Source organism: Vombatus ursinus, unplaced genomic scaffold (genome assembly GCF_900497805.2).
Source record: "Vombatus ursinus unplaced genomic scaffold, bare-nosed wombat genome assembly UNPS02014793.1, whole genome shotgun sequence".
Taxonomy (NCBI): Eukaryota; Metazoa; Chordata; class Mammalia; order Diprotodontia; family Vombatidae; genus Vombatus; species Vombatus ursinus.
In genome coordinates, this window is record NW_020954571.1 from 24851904 (window position 1) to 24858841 (window position 6938).

The 6938-nt window shown below is 38.9% G+C and overlaps 1 long non-coding RNA gene across 1 annotated transcript in view; it reads left to right on the forward strand.

Moving 5' to 3' along the window:
• Positions 1-1931: 1931 nt before the first annotated feature.
• LOC114048701 overlaps positions 1932-6938 on the forward strand; it is a 16483-nt gene continuing 11476 nt past the window's right edge. The window contains exon 1 of the long non-coding RNA XR_003569784.1: positions 1932-2015. This is a non-coding gene — a long non-coding RNA (uncharacterized LOC114048701). The remainder of the gene's footprint in view (positions 2016-6938) is intronic.

Genomic DNA, 6938 nt, shown 5'->3' on the forward strand with positions numbered 1-6938 from the left:
TATATACATATACATGTACACACACACACACACACACACACACACATATATATATATATATACATATATATACCTGGGGCAAATCATTTCCATCCCTCTGGATCTAAATTTCTTTTCTTATAAAGTCAGGAGCACATCTAAGAGCCCTTATAGCTCTAAAAGCTCTGATTTTATGTGTGTGTATTTTATCTCTTCAACCAGACTATAATGAATGTCCTTATGCTTCTTATGCTCTTTAGGGATTCCCAGAGGGTTGAACACCCAGTGGTTGCTCAGTAAAAAGATGGTGACCAATTGAATGGGGATGATTGCCATGTATCTTATGTCAGCAGGCAAAGCTAGCTTCGTTGAGTTTCAAGGTTCACTAGGGATGAAATTTCTCACCCTTTGGAAATTTCGGGGGAAAAGCGCCTTTCTCTTTGTCTCACTTCCTCTCAGCCTCCCCAACCCTGCCCATCATCCCTCGACCTTTCACATTCCCTCACTGCCCAGCCTTCTAACTCGGTCCTTCCCCTGGTGAGCGGCTTCTCTCAAGACCCCATCTCCTCCCAGCCTCCTGCTGAGCCCTCCCTTCCCTCCTCCCTCCCCCTTCTGATCTCAATCCTGCTGGCCTCCCACTGTCCCTGACCTCCACCCCTGCTGCTCTGAACTTCCACCTCCTCTCCTGCTAGGTTGGCTCCTCTGTGGGGAGGCATTCTGCTCCTCAGATCTCTCCTCCAGGGGTTCTGACCCTCCCCCACACTTGTGCTACTCACAAAGTTTCCCCCCTCCTGCCTCCCTCTCCCATTTCACTGAGTCCCTGCCCCCTCCCTCCACCCTCCTGTGGAGTCTAGCTTCCTTCTCCTCCCCAGCCCCCCGGAGGCCCTGGAATTCCTGGTGGAGCAAACTACCCCTGCTTTGCTGACTCTGTGTGTGTGTGTGTGTGTGTGTGTCTGTGTATGTGTCTGGGTGTGTACACATCGAATTGTTGTGTGGCTGACTACAAATGTGCAAGGCTGCTATATAGAAATAGATGAATGAATATGTTGTGTTGTTAGGGACCTCTGCACATAGAGAAAGCTTGGTAAACTTTGAAACTGGACAGAAGTGGGAGATCTTATTAATATACACATACACATTCAGGTGTGCTTTTCATCTAATAAAACTGTGTACATTTATGCATAGTGTGTTTATAGGTACATATATATTTGTATATATACAAATATAAAATATACATTATGTATGTTTTTATACATATATATCCACACACAGATATGGCCCCAACTCTGGGGATAGTTTTGAAAAATCTATGGCTGTCAGTTTAAATATAAAAAGGCTTTGCTTAATGCCAGAAACATTTCCCCTGTGTTCAGGAGCATAGACTGCCTCTCCTGCTTTTCACCTGCAAAGTCCTTCTTCAATATAAGCTCTGCAGGCTCTAGGGACTGAGAAGAGACAGCTTCCCTCTTCAGCTCTGGGGTGGGGAGCTATGGAAGGAAGGGGGAGCGTAAGCCTGAGCTCCTCCCTTCATCATCCCCCGAAGATTCTATCAGAGTTCCTACCCTTCTGCTTTCTCATTCCTCACATCTTGGCTACCTCCCTCTTGGGGCTGTTAAATTCTAATTTGAATTAAAAAAAAAAAACAACAAACCCAAAAACCCTCTATCTGAGAGTGAAAAAAAGCTGCCACTGTTATTTCTGAATGTAAAATTAAAATTGGAAGGTAACCACAATCTTTAGGGGTTGTTTGTGATACCATCCCATTTTAAAGATGAGGAAACCAGGGCTCAGTCAAGTTTATTGATTTACGTATGGTCACATAGTTTATAAGTAGCAGAGCCATCATTTGATCCAAATCCAACATTCTCACTATGATATGCTGACTCTTCATCAAGCAATCCACCTATAAATGTTTACAAGATACCTACTTAAGTATGTGTCTAATGCTGTTCTAGGTTACGAGAAAGGCCAGAGGAGAAGATCAAGTTCCAGCTTTGGAGAAGCTTAGTCTAATTGGCAGGGGTCAAGCGTCAGAGGTATGAAACAACTGGAGAACAATAAAAGACAGATACAATTAAGTAGACTATTGCATAGTGTGAACCATATCAATGCATTGTTGTTGTTTGTTCTTCCTTCTAGAAGAGGACCATGGCATCAGGAAGATGATGCCATGACTTGCAAGTGAATTAGGTTTAAGCACAGAAGGCTATGCAAAGTCACCAGCCTTACTTTCTCCTCTGGAGTCAACTGGGTCCAGTGGCAAGATACAGATCAGGATGACTGGAAAATGGCCCCTATCAATGCATTAAGTGGACAGAAAAGGAAGAGGTATTAGTGAATTGGAGTGGTCTATAAAGATAAAACTTGAACTGGGCTTTGAAGGAAGGCTAAGATTTGGATAGCTAATAGTTAAAGGAGCGAGAATGAGGTGGGGGGAAAAAAGAGGATAAATGGCCAAAGATGGGATATCAGGACAGTGAAGACCAGCCAGACTTCAATGGAGGATTTGGTTTGGAATATAAGGGGTGGAATATCACCAAAGCTCCTGATTTCATGCTGTGCTACAATGGGCGTGGGTAAAAGATTTGGAAAAGTGGAATGAACCAAGCATTGAGGAGTTGGAAAATCCACGTGTGAAAATGGCAGAGAGGGTCCAATTTGTGTTCCTCGGTGCAAGACATTCCATCTCAGATACCTTTACAAAGACAATTACCTGGTATGGAATGTACTCTTACCTCATTGTGCTCACTTCCTAAAATCTTGATCTCTAGTCTTCCCATTTCACATTCGTTCATGCACTACCACTACTGTGCTACTTCCCAGTGATCATAGTCTCTACTTGATAGATGAGAAAGATGATTGACCAAGCTTTCTCTCATATGTAGTGAGAGAGCAGAGATTAGAGTCGAGATCTCCTGATTCCTAGTTCTATCTTTTTGCCACTATATCATCCTGCCAAATTCTCTAGTGGTTTATATGAAAATGGGAGAGTTTCATCTATAGTAGTGTGAAATTGAAAAACTCTTTAAACAGAAGGGAGATAACTGAGAGACTGAGTTAGGGGCTATTGATGAGGTTTCTAAATTAGAATCTCCACCTATGGAAACTACTCCATGCAGTTTCTTATTGATGGGGCTGAAACTTCCCAGATCCCTTGGATTAGCTCCAGGGGTCCTTAGGAAACCAAGCAGATGTTTCTTTGGAAATTCGACTGAGTAGCCAAGAATCTCAGGTCCCCAGCATCTATCCACAGGTCACTCTTCTATGCGGAGACTAGTATCTCTCAGTCCCGTGTCCATAGAGCCTTTTGAGAAACTGAGTCATAATTTTTGCAGTTAGGGAGCATCTGACCTCCAAGATGACATGTCTATAGCGTAAATGTTTACTCTTTTCTAACTATTGAAATTACATATGCTATGGAATCTGATAGGAAAAATTTTGGGTTAAACACCAAGAAAGACTATCTCTCTTCCAATCTTGGTGCCTTCAAGGGCACCCAAGAAGGAAGAGGCTTGGAACTTGCACATCTAAAAGAATATTTGCACCTCAGCAGGATCATGTGGGTAAAATGATCACTAATCACACCTATTGTCTTTCCTTGTACAGAGATTCAGTGAAGTGAATTGTGTAGAAAACAGTCACTTGAAGCACTTACCAAGATGGGTTTTGGTTCTGCTTTGCAAAGTTACTTCATACTAGTCTAGCAGAACATTCTTGAAACCTTCAGGATAAAGACACATACATACACGCACGTGTGCACGCATGTGTACACACCCCCACACACACACATACACACACACAGAGTGATAATCAAATCTCCATTCTGCAGGAAATTACCCTGTCCTGGCCACATTGAGGCCTGCTGAGGACTTAGAGATTAAAAATGGAGACATAAGTAAAATAAGAGTTCTGGAGGAAAGCAGTAGGAGAATAAATAGCTTAGAATAGAAAATGAAAAACCCCATCCAAACTGTAGTCTCCCTGAAAATAAGAATGGACCAAACTGAATCCAATAATTATAAGAAATGATAAATATTAAAACAAAATAGAAAGATGGAGAAAACAAAAGAAAATGTAAGGTCTTTGCTATTAAAAAAAATATGTAAAACATTTCAAGGAGAGACAATTTAAGAAGATCTGGACTCCCTGAAAAACATAACAACAACAACAACAACAAAAAGCCTGGGTACTTTATTTCAATAAATTGAAAATGAATGCTACCTGCCCAGATTTATTAGAACTAGAGGGCAAAGTGAAAAGAGAAAGTATCGGGGCAGCCAGGTGGCACAGTGGATAGAACACTGGCTCTGGAGTCAGGAGGATCTGAGTTCAAATCTGGTCTCAGACCAAACACTTTACACTTATTAGCTGTGTGACCCTGGGCAAGTCACTTAACCCCAATTGCCTTGAGAAAGAGAGAGAGAGAGAGAGAGAAAGAATCCACTGATCACCTCCTGAAAGAAATCCTAAAATGAAGATTCACAGGAATGTCATGGCCAAAATCCAGAGCTTCCAGGTCAAAGAAAAAATACCACAAGTAGCCAGAAAGAAAGAGTTCAGGTACTAAGGATCACATTCAGGATCACACAGAACTTGGCAGCTACAAGTATAAAAGGATGACACTCTTGAAATATAATATTCCAAAGGTAAAAAAAAGATAGAGGCTTACAGCCACTTACTTTTTTTTTCTTTTTTTGGTGAGGCACTTGGGGTTAAATGACTTGCTCAGAGTCACACAGCTGGTGAGTGTTACATGTCTGAGGCTGGATTTGAACTCAGGTCCTCCTTACTCCAGGGCTAGTGCTCTATCCTCTGAGTCACCAAGCTGCCCCAAAATCTTTTTTTTTTTTTGCTAGGTAATGGAGTTAAGTGACTTGCCCAGAGTCACACAGCTAGTGAGTGTTATGTGTCTGAGACTGGATTTGAACTCAGGTTCTCCTGACTCCAGGATCAGTGTTCTATCCACTGCACCACTTAGTTGCCCCAGCCATTTACTTTATAAAACTGAATATAATCCTACAGGCCTCCTCCCCAAAAAATGTATCTTTAATGGAATAGAGCTTTTTCAAGCATTCCAAATGAAGACCAGAACTGAGTAGATACTTTGAAATATAAATGTAGCAATCAAGAGAATCCTAGAAAGATAAGCACTCTTGAACAATTGGAAGGTGCTAAACAATGAAGAAATGCATATTAATGAGTGAGAAAAGATGAGTTCCTTTAGAATCCTAATGACTTCAAGGATCACATAAGGAATTAAATAAAACAAACAGAAGGACTGGGGTTGATTTTGTTGTGTTTTAATGATATTAAAAGACAAAAGGAAAAAGAAGGGAAAATCAATACAGAAAGGAAGAAATGAGGAAGACATGGTTAAAACTTATAATTTATCATAATTGGAAAAGAAAACTATACAAAAGTGGAGGAAGGGATAGAAGAAGTGGAAATCATATGAGCCATATTCTCATCTGAATTGGAAAAGGAGGTTTGAGCACAAACATTAATACATGAATACAAAGAGTAGTAAAATGATACAATAAACTCAACAGAGAAGCAGGAAGGGAACAAGAAAAGAGAGAAAAAAAGTTTAAGAGGGAGAACAAAGTAGGTGAGGGAATAATTACAAGCATAACTTCAACTTTGGACAGTGGGTCATAAAGAGAAGATTAAAAAGGAATAAGTACAAGGAAAGGTATAAAAACCAGTGACCTATGCCTAAGGAAGGAGAAGAAAGGAGGGGCAGTGGAGTGGAAGTAGATTGCTTTAATTACAAATCATAGGTTTTGATCACATTCCTTGAAAGGGAAGGAATGTGATCAAAATCTACAATTTGTAATTAAAGCAGTCTGAGCAGGGAAGGAAGTAAAAAGAAGAAAAAGTATTCGGATATAATGGAAAGAAACACACAATTTGTAATCATAATTGTAAATGTGAATAGGATGGACTCACCTATAAAACATAAGATGACAGAGAATGGATTAGAAAACAGAATCCAACAATTTACAAGAAACAAACTTGAAACATAAAAGATTCACACAGAGTTAAAATGAGGGACTGGAATGGAATTTATTATGCTTCAGGCAAACTAAAAAAAAACAATCATGATCTCAGAGGGAGCAAGATGATTAAAATAAATGTGATTAAAAGTGAGAAATAGGGAAATTACATTGTGCTTAAAGTCATCATAGACAAATAATATCAGCACCAAATGACATTGACATTTAAGTACTTAGAGAAAAACTTGATCGAATTTTAAGAAGAAATAGAAAACAAAATGATGATAATTGGGGATTTCAATATACCCCTTTTAGACACGGATAATCTAACAACAAAAAAAGGGAGAAGTTTAAGGACCTAAAAATAACTTTTCAAAAGTTTGGTACAGTAGCTTTCTGGAGATTGCTGAGTGGGAATAGAAGAAAATAAAATAATTCTTGCCTTATATGGCACCTTTATAAAAATTGACTATATTATAAGGAAAACAAACAAAAAACCAAAAAACCCCCAACTTTCATAGACTAATGCAGAAAAGCAGAAACATTAAACACATCCTTTACTGACCACAATGCAGTAAATATTATAATCAATAAAGGGCTTTTGAAAAAAGACTTGATATTTAAGTGGAGAATAAATAATTTAATCCTAGTGAACTGGTGAATCAGAGAATAATTCATGAAAATATTAGACAATTTCATCAAAGAAAATGACAACAATGAGATAACATACCAAAAATTTTGGGATGTAGCCAAAATAGTTCTTAAGAGAAAACTTATATCTCTAACCACTGTCATGGTTAGAGAAAGAGACAAAGAACAAATCAATGGATTTGGCATGCAACTAAAAAGTCTAGAAAATTAAAAAAAAGTAAATATGAAAATAAAAATTCTGAAAACCAAAAAAGAGACTAATGAAATTGAAGTGAATTGATAAGAATTTAAAAGTTGTTTTTTTAAACATTT